This window comes from Streptopelia decaocto, assembly GCF_964273445.1.
Source record: "Streptopelia decaocto genome assembly, chromosome: 5".
NCBI classification, from domain to species: domain Eukaryota; kingdom Metazoa; phylum Chordata; class Aves; order Columbiformes; family Columbidae; genus Streptopelia; species Streptopelia decaocto.
Window position 1 is genome coordinate 50,741,756 of NC_138659.1, and position 14,667 is coordinate 50,756,422.

General features: G+C 40.2%; 1 protein-coding gene across 3 annotated transcripts in view; it reads left to right on the plus strand.

Moving 5' to 3' along the window:
• Positions 1-14,667, plus strand: part of SORBS1 (sorbin and SH3 domain containing 1) — a 172,802-nt gene that overhangs the window by 50,797 nt on the left and 107,338 nt on the right. Inside the window, exon 1 of one of the 3 annotated variants that reach the window (XM_082052553.1) lies at positions 7,375-7,510. The exons of the other annotated variants lie outside the window; for them this stretch is intronic. The gene's annotated coding sequence lies outside the window, so the exon portion shown is untranslated. Of the gene's footprint in view, positions 1-7,374; positions 7,511-14,667 lie in introns of those variants that run through there. 3 annotated transcript variants of the gene reach the window in all.

Consider the following 14,667-nt stretch of genomic DNA (forward strand, 5'->3'; position numbering starts at 1 on the left):
TGTGAAGCAGAGAAAAGGTAATCTGTATAAAAGTCTATTGCCACTGCAGGCACTGGTGCCAAGGAAAGACAGCTGGAGTGAGGGAAATGTCGTGCAGAAGGGGGATGGGACCTGTGAAGTATCTATAAACTTAAGATTTATATCTGTAAATGAGACTTTAGTAGCAGCTAGAAAACAGGGGATGAGGTGGAAGGGAAAGTGGCAAATGATGCAGATACTAATCCTGCTTATCAAAATATTTCCAATAAATAAAATTTCATCCCTGGAAGAAAAACAGAAGATATCAAAGCCAAAGTTGATAGTCTGAAGGTGAAATGGGAACCAAAGGCGGTGCCAAGGTTAAACCTTCCTTTTCTCTCCCCTCCATGTATTATCATGGGGAAAAAGGTAGAGACTGCTGGTTTTTGCCTGCCCTAGAAGCAAGCCGGGCGGGTTGATTAGGGGGTGCTTGCACTATTTTAGGATTGGATCAGAAAGATCATGGAAATAAATTGTTACTTGCATTGGAACAAGTGGGGGTAGGGAAGAAAATAAAGGGTGAAACACATGGGAAACATCTGCTCCAAGGAGGTATTTTAGAAATAAGCTTCAGCAAGATGGAAGGAGAAGCAGCTGTGCAGGGGACCACCAGGGCTGCAGTGAGAAGCAGGAGAGGAGACAGAGCTTGGAAAAGGCTTCAGCCAGATCCGAGAAGGAAGCACAGTGAGGACCCAGACTGCATCTTTGTGACTGAGACACCTCTTGAGTCTAGATTGAAAGGGGAAATTTGGAGTGTCTGTGAATAGTACACTACCTTTAATTGAGACCCAGCTCAGGCAAAGGAAGAGGGCACTTTGGGCTTGTGCTGAAGTCAGGGTGGGTGGTAAACATACAGAATGAGTTACCAGAAATGGTGAGTCCTTCACGGAGGAGAAATATCGCACTAATCAGGAGGGAAATGAGCTGTCAGGAGAACATTAAGCCAGCCAAATAGGGAAGGTGCTAGGTTAGGGCTTCCAGACTCTGCTTCTTACTGTGCCACAGGTTCTTTAGGTGACCTTGAGCAAAGCACTCAAGAGTGCATTCAGGTGTTTTGTTCCAGGTCTTCAGAGGTGCCAGGTACATTGCTCCAGAAACACAGACAATCATATTTGTTCCCAAATATCTGGTTTACCTGAACCTTACTTGTTCTCTTGGCTTTTACTTTGTTACACTGAACTGTAAAAGATTTCAGTTGAAGTTCGTTGGTGGAGCTGTGGTTACATGACTGGTGCAAACCGATCCAGGTGCTGGCTTCCACTGAAAGAATATGCCCCACTCTACCCCAGCTTCACCCTTACCTTTTGTTAGTGTTGATAGGAAATGGTCAGGTAAATCAGGAACTGATTCAGCTAAAAACTTACCCAGCAAAGACAAAATGGTTCCTCTATGACCGGGGGAAGCTGCTTTGTGTCTTCTTAAATAGGAGAGACACCCAGCTGCAGCTTTCCCAGAACTGCTGCTTGGTTTCTTGTATGTGACCCTGCGGCTTCTGGTACTTATAAAGGCTTTTGGATGAGTAAATCAGTGATCTGATCAACTGTGGCATCTCCCAGGCCCTTTTTTCTGGTAAGTAAATTTTTTTTCCCCTTCATTGCTGAAATTAAACTGTCCTTGTTGCTCTGGTTGTCTGAGTTCATATCTTTTCCATGTTGCTCGTGGAAGACTTATCCAAACCCCATTGAAAGCAATAATAGGATTCATGTTACTGATAGCAGACTTTGGATCAGGAATAAATTCAGTTATTTTGCCTGGGGGTTATATAGTTTATACTCCATAGCTCAGTTTCTTTATCCCATAATGTACCACTAAAGACGAATTGTAATAAAATTCATCCTGTGTATCCAGTTGTCTCTATTAGCCTTTGAATTTATCGGAAGTCTTTACTATACTTAGAGACCACAATTGCCCTAGAATTGATCTAATCCCTGTTTTCATAAGACTTTTTTCTGGGATGAAAGCATACAATAACTATGCTCAAACCATTCCAGTACAACTCTTTCTGTGGTTGTGCTACACTACCGTTCCCATAATGGGCCGCAAGAAATTGCAGTTGTGGGATTGCTTCCTTGCAAGCTGAAAAGAACTGCCCACAGATGGGCAGAGTGATTATATTGGGTTTTGTTTGGGACTAATATTTTTTTCCAGCCTAGGTGGGCTGGAGAGAGAAAACCAGCAAAACCTCCTATGAACCACATTAAAAGGAAGTTTTGCTTCCTTGGTGAGAAAAGCCGCTCCCAAAGCAGAATGCTTTCAGGATGGGGGGGGAAGTCAGCTGGGAGGGAGAAACTTCACGATCTAAACAGACTGAAACTGTTGAGGTTCAGCTCAGCATCTCTGATGCTTGATCGTGTTGTCTCAGCCCACCAGATTTCTGAGTTAGGCCAATCTCAGCTTGGTTCTGTAAAGTGTGTGCATTTTTTTAATGAATCCTGAGAAATTTGAGTCTTCTTTGCTCAGGATGGCTATTAAAATATCCCATGGGACTTGCATGTAAGCATGGCAGTTTGTGTTGATCTCAGTCAAAATGAAACTTATCTTCCATGGTAATGAAAAATGCTGGGCATGGGCGACTCCCTGGTCTCTGTTGAGAAAGTGCTTATTTTTTTTTTTTAAAGATAGCACTTCTGAGGGATTTATTAGTATGTGTGAGGCTGAGAGTGGGAATTAAGAGCTTATCCAAAAGTACTGCGCTTAAAATCTAGGGTTGTGTCTGTTTTCTGAGGCCCACTGATTTGCTTGCTGATGCTAGTTAAAGAGCTATAGCCCTTTATGATCTTTTGGGGTTTTGCAATGAGATACCAGGCAGGGTAGATGTTGTTGTCCACCAGCAGCTTATCAATGATCTTTGTTAAAACACAAAGCAGTTTTTCAAGGTAGCCTGTATAAATGGTCCGAAAAAGTCAAATGCGGCAGAATTTGGGAAAGGTCCCATGAACCCCCTGGTTATGTCATAGAAACAATGGTCTAAAGCCAAAGTTAACAATCTGGGTATTAATAAAGTCACTGGGAATTTTCCCAAGATAGTAGCATCACTAGTAATACAGTGCATGCCATTCCAGAACCAAGAGCTGAAAGGTCATTGTTTTGATTAATTTAGCCATCCAGTCCATTTATATTGCAACTTCCCTCTCCCTCTCCGTATTTAATTTGAAATAATTATGAATGTTTCTAGAAAGAAACAATTGCTGATGAAAATTGTAAACCAAAATGTGACAAAAAAAATCTGAAGTTTTAATGAGTTTTAATGGCAGCATTAACTGCATTATGTTTTCAGAATGGGACAAAAATGGTTTCGCTTTTCAGCTTTGAAATCCCTTACTTTCCTTGGAAAAAATGTTCTTTCATTCTCTCTGTTTCACCTTCCCTAACCTAAATATCCTTTGTTCTCCTTTCCTTTTCATCTCTTTATTCCATCCAATGGAAAAGAGAGTAAAGAAGAAACAGAACTGGGAGAAACTCACTGATATGCCAAATCTGATTTATTACTTTTTTTTTAATGAGACAAGATGTAAGCTCTGAGGAACTGCACATATAATCTTGTTGGAGTGCAGTTGATGTAAAATTGTTATGCTGTTTCAGCTCATAATGCAGGTGTAACTCTCATCAGCTGGGCATGCTGAAGGCTTTCTGGTTGCACCTTCAAACATTGTAGTGACTTTCCTGACCAGTGAAAACACTCGTGTTTGAAGGGTTTGTGCTGAGGCACTTGTTCAGAGGAAAACATTATTTACTGAACCACCATCTTCCTCTGTAACACCTAAGGGACTTCCTATCCAGCTACTGAATTGTCACAAGTCTGCTTATTTTGGGAGGTTTTGATGGAGTTGCTGTACAAAGAGGAATGCCTGTGGACACAGAAGCATCCCAGAACATGTCCCATCAGTGTATTGATTTCTCATTCATCTGCTGAATAGAGTATCTGATTGTACCTCAGCTGTTGTTTCAATAGCCAGCATTCCACTGCGCTGCACCTACATGAGTTACTCCATCAGTAATTTCCTTCATGTCTTCTGACACAGGAGGGGTACTTGCAACTAAGTGAAGATAATGAGGCTTTTCTCTAAGCCCCTCTGATTCCTATTGATTTACCATGCAACTTTGAATTAAAAGAGGGAAATAAGGGGCGGGAAAGAGAGATCCTCATCAGTTTTAGTCAAGCCTTGAAAAAAGGGGAGGTAAGACTGCATCTAGGAAAGGCAAATTGTCCCAAAGTTATTTTTAATTCTGCTGGTTCTCTATCAGTAGGTACATGGTAAAGTGAAAGAAAGGATGGACCTGTCAGGAAAGAGTGGTGAAGTATACTTTGGATCACAGTTTTCTACCATGAATGGGTCAAAGATCAGGTTCTGAAGATTATTGATTAGGGCCTGTCCAGGGGGAAAGAGAACATCTGTTCTTGTTCTGTCATCCTCTGCCCTGCTGGGGATGGGAGGGGATGGAATGTACTCTTCAGGCTGGGTGAAGTGAGAGAGGGGACAGGGGCGAGAACCAATGTCTTGTTTACAGTTCTCTCTTTGCCATTTCTCAATCTGCTAGCACTGAAACACTCAGGATTTTCCAAAAGGCTGTTTCAGCATTGGTGTGAACCCTTGCACAGGAAACATGCATTTTCTTAGGTAGACCAAAAAGTCTGTGATTTGCTAGCATGGTGATGAGGCTTCTTATACAAGCACGAGGTCATGACCAGCCCAGGATTTAGAAACCAACTTTCTCTTTGTGAGGCTCTTCTGTAATTTAAAGGAACTATCTGGCAAAGATGGCATCAGAGCTCTCTTTTTGATATGAAGAAAAATTCTGACAAGGAGAACAGTACCAGACCTTAACCTGGATTATTTAGACAAGAAGTAACCAAAAATAGGCAGCATCTGTGTGCTGCGATGTGGATGGAAGCAGTAAATATTTATCTGTCCTTTCCTTCCCTTTGAAATATACACATAAGACTCTGCTGTCATTCAAATAATCTGTATTTCTATACTAACCCATCTCTTTAAGGGAGACATCTATTTCCTATTGCAACCATACAGAGGCACTGAACTAAAATATTTTGCATGCCTTTGCAGGCCTCCAGGAAACGTTAAACACACAAAGAAAGACAAACAGCTCTGAAACCCCTGTGTAAAATTAGGAGCAGAAAAGGGAAGCAAAGCTTGTGGCTGCTTTTCTCAGACCCGATCTGAAAAGGACCTCTAGTCAGTTTGCCTTTTTTTTTTTTTTTTTTTTTGCATAAAAGTATCTTGTTTCTCAATATTAATGAAGACCAGCTGTTGAACCAGCAGGGCTGGTGGGCAATTATGCCTTTTGCCACACAGTGAATGCTTGGCTACTGCAAGGGTATTTTTGGAGTATGTCTCTTGTTAAAACAAAAGAAAAACCACACACCACAAACATGATTGCACAAAGTATTTGATAGTTACTCCTCTAAGAACAGCCATTACTCCGTGATTGTCTGCTTACCATTGAAAAATGCTATTTGACAAAATATAAAAGGCCTGTATATATTTAGAATACCTTTGCTACAGTAGGATTTCTCTATCAAAATGCATTATTTTTTGTAACTGTAGGCAAAGGGAGAGGGAGCAGTAAATGGGAGTAATAATTGCTGAAATCGTCATGGAGAAACCCCTGTTCCTGAATAACTTTGCTCGTGAACGTAGTTATACTGGAGTCAACAGGGAAGAGTTCCAAATGCAGGGATTTGAAAGGCAGGCCATGCAGGTCCTGCCCTTGAGAAGTATGAAGTCACTTCAGGATGACTTTTAAGGGTAGTACCTGACTGTCAAATTGTGGTTACTAGTCAAAATTTCCAAAGTGCTGTGGAGCTTTGGGCCTTAATGTACACAGTTAATTTCCCATCTGTGAAATGGACCTAATTATACAGACAATATCTCATTAAGAGATATACAAATATATGAAGGGTGTCACGAGGATGGAGCCAGGCTCTTCTCGGTGACAACCAATGATAGGACAAAGGGTAATGGGTTCAGACAGAAACACAAGAGGTTCTAATTAAATTTGAGAAGAAACTTCTTCTCAGTGAGGGTGACAGACACTGGAACAGGCTGCCCAGGGAGGTTGTGGAGTCTCCTTCTCTGGAGACATTCAAAACCCGCCTGGACATGTTCCTGTGTAACCTCATCTGGGTGTTTCTGCTCCGGCAGGGGGATTGGACTGGATGATCTTTTGAGGTCCCTTCCAATCCCTGACATTCTGTGATTCTGTGAAGGACTGTTGTGAAAATTAGGTAAATGGGAATATAAGAACGGGCACAGTTGTGGCTCAAAGATCCTTCTGATGCAGTGTGCTCTGCAGTGGTCAGTGTCCCAGGTCCAGAAGGAGGGTTAATGTAGAGGGTAAATCCAAATTGCTACTTCACCTGGGATGTCTGCACCTGCTAGTAATTTGTGGCTAATCACTTCCCATGCTAATAGTTTTATTTTTGGCTTGTTCTGTCTCTTTTTTTGGATTTAATTTTCTGGGCTTGCTCTCACAGTGGACTTCCACAAGATCCTGGGACAATGAGCTTTGCAATCCCATTATGCATGATGTGAAAAAGTTCTTTCTTTTGTTTGCTTTAAAACTTCTACCTAAAGATTTTTATGGTTCCCCTTAGTTCTTGTGTTACCAAAAGGAATGAGCCAAAGTTCCTAGATTAGCATTTTTGGTGCCTTTCAAGATTTAATGGTGCTTTCTCATCTTCCCTCTGCCAACGCTTTCTGAGGCTGAAGAATCCTCACTTATTCAGTGTCTCCTTGTCAAGAAACAGTTGAGGAGCTTTCATTGTTCTTACCACCCTCCTCTGTTCCTTGTCTAGTTTTAACTTTGAGGTGATAATCTGTAAGAGGCATGCTATCAATTTGAAATGTTGCTATTTGTGAGCTAGTACTAGTTTGCTTGGAACTTCTTGTTGGGCAGTCATTTGAGATGAATTATTACATTACATGTAGACGTAAGTGTTGTAAAGCACACACATACTAGTCCTTGCAGGGAGGAGAGGGAAGATCTTTTAGGGGTCTGTTTTCCCCTAGTAAGATGTAATTATGTTGAAAACGGAGAGATGACTATCCAGTATGTTATACTTAGAGCCAGTTTCTTGAAGTGCAATGCAGAGGAAGAACGAAATTCAGAAGAAAAATTGTTTTTCTTACTGAGATTCCAGTACTAAACCATTTTACACCTAAGAAACTTAATCAAAAACTGCCTGGACATCCTCTTCCTTTTTACAGCAGCTGTTTCCACTCTGTATTTTAATGAGTGGGCTGAGCTAAAACCTTTGGGGAAGGGCTTTCCCCTCCCTCCCCCCTCCTTGGCATCCCTACGTAAAAGGCTGCACTACACTATCACGCTCCGCGCTTCTGTTGAATGAGTAAATGTGTATGGCTGGACAGTCCAAAGGAAAGGCTACATCATGTTCTCAGCTGATTAAGCTCTTCAGTGTAAGCTTTTAAAAATTGCCCTGGATATTCAACTGATGTGATTTTGGCTGCGAGAAGTAAGTATTTAAAACCCTGGAAAATTTAAGACCTTTCCAATATTTTCTAGATTTTCTGCTATGAATAACTTATGGTGTATCTGTTGGTTTTGGAGGTAAATTCTGTTTGAATGACTTCATTTCACATTTCCTGTTAACTGTTTATATCTCTTCTGTATGATTTATGAATTCCCTAAGGTTGCATACTGGGATTCTTGAAGGAAAGTGACTCAAATGGTGTTGTGTATGATGTGTAGTGGAAAGTATCAATTCCCTTTTATGTATAACAAAATGAGACTGACTTATCACTACAGATGTTGTTTCCAAAGCACTTTTGGAGTACCCTATTTCTTGATTTATCTCTGCCTGCTGACTTTTTTTTTTTTAATCCTGCTTGTATAGTTTTATTCAGTGTCTAATCAGTCCCTCTTATGCATGCTGAGAACATCTGCTTTGCAAGTTTCTGTCTTCTTTCACAGCAATACAATAATTTCTCTGTCTTTCATATGCTTTCTCATACAAAGCAGAACTAAGAAAATGGTGAAAGCAGTGGCACTTTTTTTGTTTTTTTCCTTCTGGTTTTCCTTCGGCACAAGATTACATTCACTGAACTCAGCAAATAGCAGAATTCCCTCTGGAGTACTGGGAAGCAGCCCAAACTCACTGTAGTTGCATTTTGCTGGACTATTCTTGTAGCAGGGTTTTCTTTTTTCCTCTCTCTCTCTCTTTTATGGTCTGCTGAAATTCTTTCTGTTGTAACTGCGTTCCTGATTGATTCCATTCTCAAACAGGCATCTCTTGCCTGTTAAATTCCCCAAATGAACAGCCTGAAACAAAGGTGTCTAATTTTTGCCATGTGTCAAACAGTGAATTCAAGTTGAGAATTTTTTTTACTAAAATTGGGAGTAAGATGGGCTCAACTTCAAGCCTTCTTAATAACTTCACTATTTGTGGCTGAAATTATTGTCTTAATTTAACAGAAAATTGAGGCTGACATTGAGCCTTAAAAACTTAAAGTTTGGGTTTGGTTCTAGGTTTCTCTGCTGCAGCTGGAACCATTTAGGGTCAGACTCAAACCTGATGATTTGATTCAATAATTAGTAGCACAGTTAAAACATTTTAAGTGAGACCTTGAGTTAGGTCTGTCGTGGTTATGCTGGTATAAATATGGTAGAATTCCTTTAATTTTAAACTAGTCGGAAAAGAACTACAGTCTTATACACACCTAGCACCTTGGGAGTAGGATTTAACTGGAACTTGAAATAATGCTGCGGTAAAAATACTGAAATGGTCAAAACAGATGATTTCAGCAGCTGCATCACCTATATTTATCTATATAGAAGCCATATGCTGAATTAAAGATCTACTGAAAGCTTTATTAGGAAAGAGTCACATCTATCACACAGAGCATGTCTGTTTTATCCCAGTTAATCCACGGAAGTGATGTCTTTGTCTCTTATTTTTGATTGTAAGTTCTGATAATATTTGAATGAAGGGAAGCGGAAATTTATGTGTCAATGTCCCCTACTAGGCAAGCCGCAGTAGTGGTTAGCACATGAACATGTTTTACTGTAACTTTGTAAATTATTTTTCGATTCCGTTAAAATCTGCTGGTTCTGTATGTGGTGGATTCTCCAGAGCACATAACTCAGGGGTGTCCTGTCCTACAAGAAACCCCATCCAGCCCATGACTTGATTAGTTTCTGAATTCCCACAGTTGCATGTTCTGAGCTCCCAAGACTTATAAGACCCACTTACTTTTCACAGAGAATAAATGCTAAAGCCTTTCATTTCACCAGGTTACGGGAAGCTTTCAGCACTCAAATCTTGCTAACCTGTTTTGCAGCTCACTCTGAGATACCTCTTCAGAGTCTTCTGCCTCGCTCAGTGTGACAAAATAATTTTCAACTCTGCTGATTCTGATGGTGGAGTGAAAAAAAAAATGTTGGAGAAAGGTGGATAACAACAAATTTGGGTCCTCAGTAATGACTAAGGGAGAGCAGTTAAAATGTAAGAAGATTTGCAGGGAGTATTGTTAATTTCTTTTTTTTTGCATGACATATGAGTGATTCTTTAAAGGTTATATATATATGAAATGAATGTATTTTATGAAGAATAGGGTACTAATTATGTGTGATGATATACTTTCTTGTGGTTAGTATGCATAGAAGTACTGAAGTAATTAAAAAGTATAGGTGGATTTTTCTTTCAGTGTACTCAGTATTCTCGTAATTCCAAATTTATTCATGTTGTGAATCAGGGAATGGTTGGGAAAGGAGGGAAGGTGGAATTTGTAGGAATAATCATTAATGATGCCATCAGAAATCAAATGGCACTAGGAACCACTTTGGACCTCTTGTTCTTTGCTTTTCTTATCCCCATTTTTTTTGTGGTTGGGTGGATGATGGGGATCTGTGTGGCTGTGAGTGCTGGCACGCATCAGGTTCCATGATAAGGACCATAGCTTGGATTTACAGCAACTGAACTGAGACGTCGAGTAACTGCATTTGAAATCAGTTTTTCTGGATTGACACAGCAGTAAGTGAAATGTCTGCTCTTGAGAAATGCTGCTGTGGTTCAGTTGGTGGAAATGCTAGCTGGAATATTCCAGGAGCATACAGCCAAATAAATGCCGATCTGGTTGTTTTGAGGTGGACAGACTGAGTGCTTAACATGATGATAAAAGTGTAAAGCTTTTGTAGAGTATTGATAAATTTTTCCAGTGCTTGATAAGGAGACTGGTAGTTTTAGTTCTGGGTCTTTTTAATTGGGAAAATGAGATGCTGCTCTGTCGTGCATTGATTGCAGAAGGCTCAGAATAAAGCTCAGATTTCCTGAATCCCAGTTCCTCAATGAGCTCTTTGAGAATCTGAGTCCTGCTGAATTATCTTGAGGGAGGAAACTTACACTGAATTGTGATTACTTAGCAACACTCTGAATGGGAACATTCTAAAAGATTTGAAAGATGTAATCAGAAAATCTGTTTTTCATAAAGGCAAATCTGGTTGATGTGTGTATAACATCTTCTAAAAATACAGAGGGGGAGAAACGTATCCATTACTTCTACTTGCATCTTACAATACCACCAGGAGCAGGATATTGTCCATGGTAAATCCCATGTGCTTATGGGCCATGTCTTATCATTGTGTAAGCTTCCACACAACATTTCCTGTATCCTGGATCTTTCCACAAAGTTGTGTGTGGTGGTGTTTTGTTTTGTTTTTCTTCCCCTCCTTTCTCCTGAAATGTCTGTTTCTTACAGGGGGGAGGAAGGCTGCTGGAATGTTCTCCCCAATAAGTCAGGTGCTTTAAGAGGAAATTGTAACTTTATGTCATATTAGAGCTCTTTACATGATCAGCCACTCCTAAAAATGGCAAAACATCACTGTTTCATGCACACGGAAGGGTTGTAAATAAAAAACTATCCAAAAATACCATAGGTTTTGGCAGGGACTATCATATTTGGCAGGAAATTTGTCTGCAGATAACACACAAGACCACAAGACTACTACTTCAAACGTTGGGTCATTCTTTTTGTTTTTGTTTTGTCCAAAGGGGATCAAAAGGTTTCCCACAGTTTTAAATGTGATAATATGTATTTGAATTGTTTTTGGGGCACATTGCATGTGATTAAGTTTACAGACTTGTCTAAAACCTCAAATTGTCAGCTCCTACACACAAATGGCAACTCATCTATCATATCTTCAGTAGCAAGGGAGAGCAGGCTGTATCAGAGACATTTAAAATACTTTGCTTTCATATTTGCCAAGTTCTTTTATTCTCTGTAGGTTTTAATGACTCAAACCTCTGAAATCTCTTCCATACATGGTTAAAGTGTAACCACTGGTTGGGGGCGGAGGGGGAGGACAGAGGGAACAACTTACTGAACTGATAGAGTTTTAAACAAACTTGGGTGGTTTTCTTGAAACAGCCTTTCAGTCTTAAGTCATACATATATATCCACACACACATTCACATCTCTCAGCCCTAATCACGCTGGAAGCTGGTAGAAATAAGTGTCCGCATACAGTAACTGCAGTGTGTTTGCATCCAGCAAGGGTAGCCGGCCTCCATCCTACATCCATGTCCATCTCCTTCGGCAAGAACCTTTTCTGGGATCTTATTTCTACAAGATACCTTCAGCCTTTCTGCCTTTATCCATCTTTTACACAGGTGTTAATGAATTAATTTGATTAATATCACTGTGTTTTAACAGTGGACACCCACTGCAGGTCTATGTCCTTCTCCCTTTAAAATAGTTTAGCACAGACAGCACTTACTTTTGAGCAGGTTAGTTATGGATTGTCAGCAGAACTATCGAATAAAATATTTTGCACCCATTTGTTTTTTTGTAATACTCTTTAAAATAAAGTTCTCTGTGTGACTGCACCCTCTTCCAAGCAAGAAATGTATTTGGAGAGGCTGATTTGTTCTAGTGCTCAGTAATGTCAGACTGACTGAGTTGTCATCCTGTCTCTTGTCACAAGCCTGTTGTGGCATATTGGTCAAATCATCAGCTCTTCTGGGTAGGGTTTTCAAAAGCACACAGTGCTTATGAAAATCCATTCCCATTGAAGCTGACAGAGGTTTAATTCTTATTTCCACTAAGGCTTCATTAGACTGCTTGGCAAGTTCAGGATCTTTAAAACTCAGCTTTTTGTCCTGCTGGAGCAGTATAAAGGGACCCCATGAAAATACAAATCTGCCCCTGGCAATTTTTCTGTGAACTTCAGTGGAAGCAAAATGAAACAAACAGAACAGCAATTTAAAAATTTCATTTTGTGCTTTTTAATTTCCCCATTCTTATAATAAGCCTATTAACATGCAAAAGCAAAGCTAATTTAATGTTTGCACAGCAGTTTGAAGATGTCCGGTGCTATCCGACTGTCAACTTGTATTATTAACTTGAACTAATTGGTCTACTGATCAGTGAAAAATCTGTACACGTGTGTTTTATATCTCTGAGGAACATACCCAAATCCAAGTAATTTAGTTTTATTAAGAAAAACACTGTAATGATCATGAATGTAACAGCCACAAGTGCATTATGGACTTCTGATGTGCAGGGCTGCATCATTGTGGGAGGGTGTTTGGTCCCGTGTTAATCATGCTGGAGGTCACAAGACTGTTGATGAGAGCCAATTTCTTTCTGTCCCAACACTATGCCAATCTATTAGTTGCTCATGGCATTTTGTAACAGATCCTTGTGAAAGTTCACAAAGATAAGAGGATCACTGTCCTGTGAATGCCATGTGTATTTTGCAGACTGATAATGGAGCATTTTGTTACTGCAATGATCTGCCTTTACTGCTCCTGTTGACATTCAAGAGCTCAATTAATACCACACCCTGTAGCTCAGAATAACATTGCTCGATTTGTATTAATGTGCTAACAGAAGTAAAAATAAAAATATATTTTAAGGGTGTTCTTGTTACATGAGCTGAGGTGGTTGTTAGATACATTGAGAGACCACTATAGTAAGTGCCAATTCAATAGGAACACAAATTGCCATACAAATACATGCTAACATATGCCTACAGACCCATGCTTGCAAGAAAAATCCCTGCCTATGTGAGCAACTGCCTTGCTGTTGGGGGACTTGCTCATGAAAAGGCTGTTTGTCTATGAAATTTGAAAATCAGATCCTAAATGAAGATTGGAACATGGTTATTCTATGGAAGTGGACGGGTTATCTTGAGGCATAGGGCTTTCGCTGTCTCTTCAAGTAAGCATGGTGCGAAAATCATTGTGGTCTAAAATTTTACTTCAGGAAACATCTCGTTGCATTTTGATTCCTTAGTGCTGTCTCTGGATTTACATGGTCAATAATGTACATAAATCTTTCATGGACTTAATCTGTGTTTCCTTCTCATGGTGGTATATTTTTGTCTCTGTCAACATTGGAATAAACAGGATCTGCCAGAACAGATTATTAAATACAGCTAATGATATTGACTGTTTCTGGAATGTGACCTGATTTACAATTAGAAAAGCTAACTGAAGTTTGTTAACATAGGAGCAGTAAAGCAGGTTGGAAATGAACGTATCAGCACTTTTCTGATAACTGTAGCTGGCTGAGAGGACTCCTTACCATCTCTGATGTCCAGTGCGGCATACGTTAAGCATCTTGTGTTTAAATGCATTACACTTCACTGGCTACAGTATTTTAGAATTGGTACAGTTTTCCAGATTCCCCAGTACTCCCAAGCAGTTGTACTCAGAGACCACCAGTGATGAATACCCATCCTTAGGACTCTGCCTGCAGCCAGGGTGCAGATTTATTCTGAGAAATCTAGACCCAAACTTTGCTTTTAAGAGAGAGTGTCAGAGTAGAGAGGGCTGCAGGATTTTACTCACATTTGAACACTCGGCCTCCGTGGGACCTTTGGGAAGGTGAAAGGGTGACCGTGGTGTGAAGTTGCTGGTTCAGTGTTCCAGACCTACCACTTTTACCAAGGAACTGTGCCATCTGGCATTTGATTAGTTATCTTAATGCCATGGGATCCCAAATATTCTGACAAAGCCTGGTGTATATTTTAAGTACAACCTTATTTCCAGTTTGGAACTGACACCTTCAGCTATGGTATTTGCACCACATGTGTTTGGGTTCAAACATCTCTGCCAAAACACAAGCCTCAGCTTTGAAACCCACAACTTTAAGCCTAATACAAGCTGAAAGTACCTAACTGCATGTATGCTGTTTTGGTGGGAAAAGAAATCTGTGTGGCTGTTGAGTGACAGTTGTTCCCTTTCTTTTGTAAAGGAATAAGCATCTCCATATAGCAGGGAATGTGAGCAGCCATGCAAATAGGGGCTGCTGCCTGTGTGCTGTGATCTAGATCTAGCTAGTCGCCATGATCTCAGCTGTTACCACCTGAGGCTGTATGGCAGAGGGTTTATTGCTGTGTTTGCTAGGAGGAGGTAAATCTTACTCCTCTGTGTTTAAAAAAACCAAAACCACCCTTCCCCCCAGATGTAACTGTCTAGATGCCTGCATTGGGTTCACTCTAGTTAGGTAAAGTGGATCCTGTCATTACTACTTATCTCTCATGTCCGTGCATGTGGATGTGTCCATGTTTAGAATCCATGGCATCACTAATTTTATCTTGAGTGAGGATTACAGAGTTCATGTAAGTGTGTCGTGGTATGCAAGCCACACTTCAGCGATGTTTTTTTCA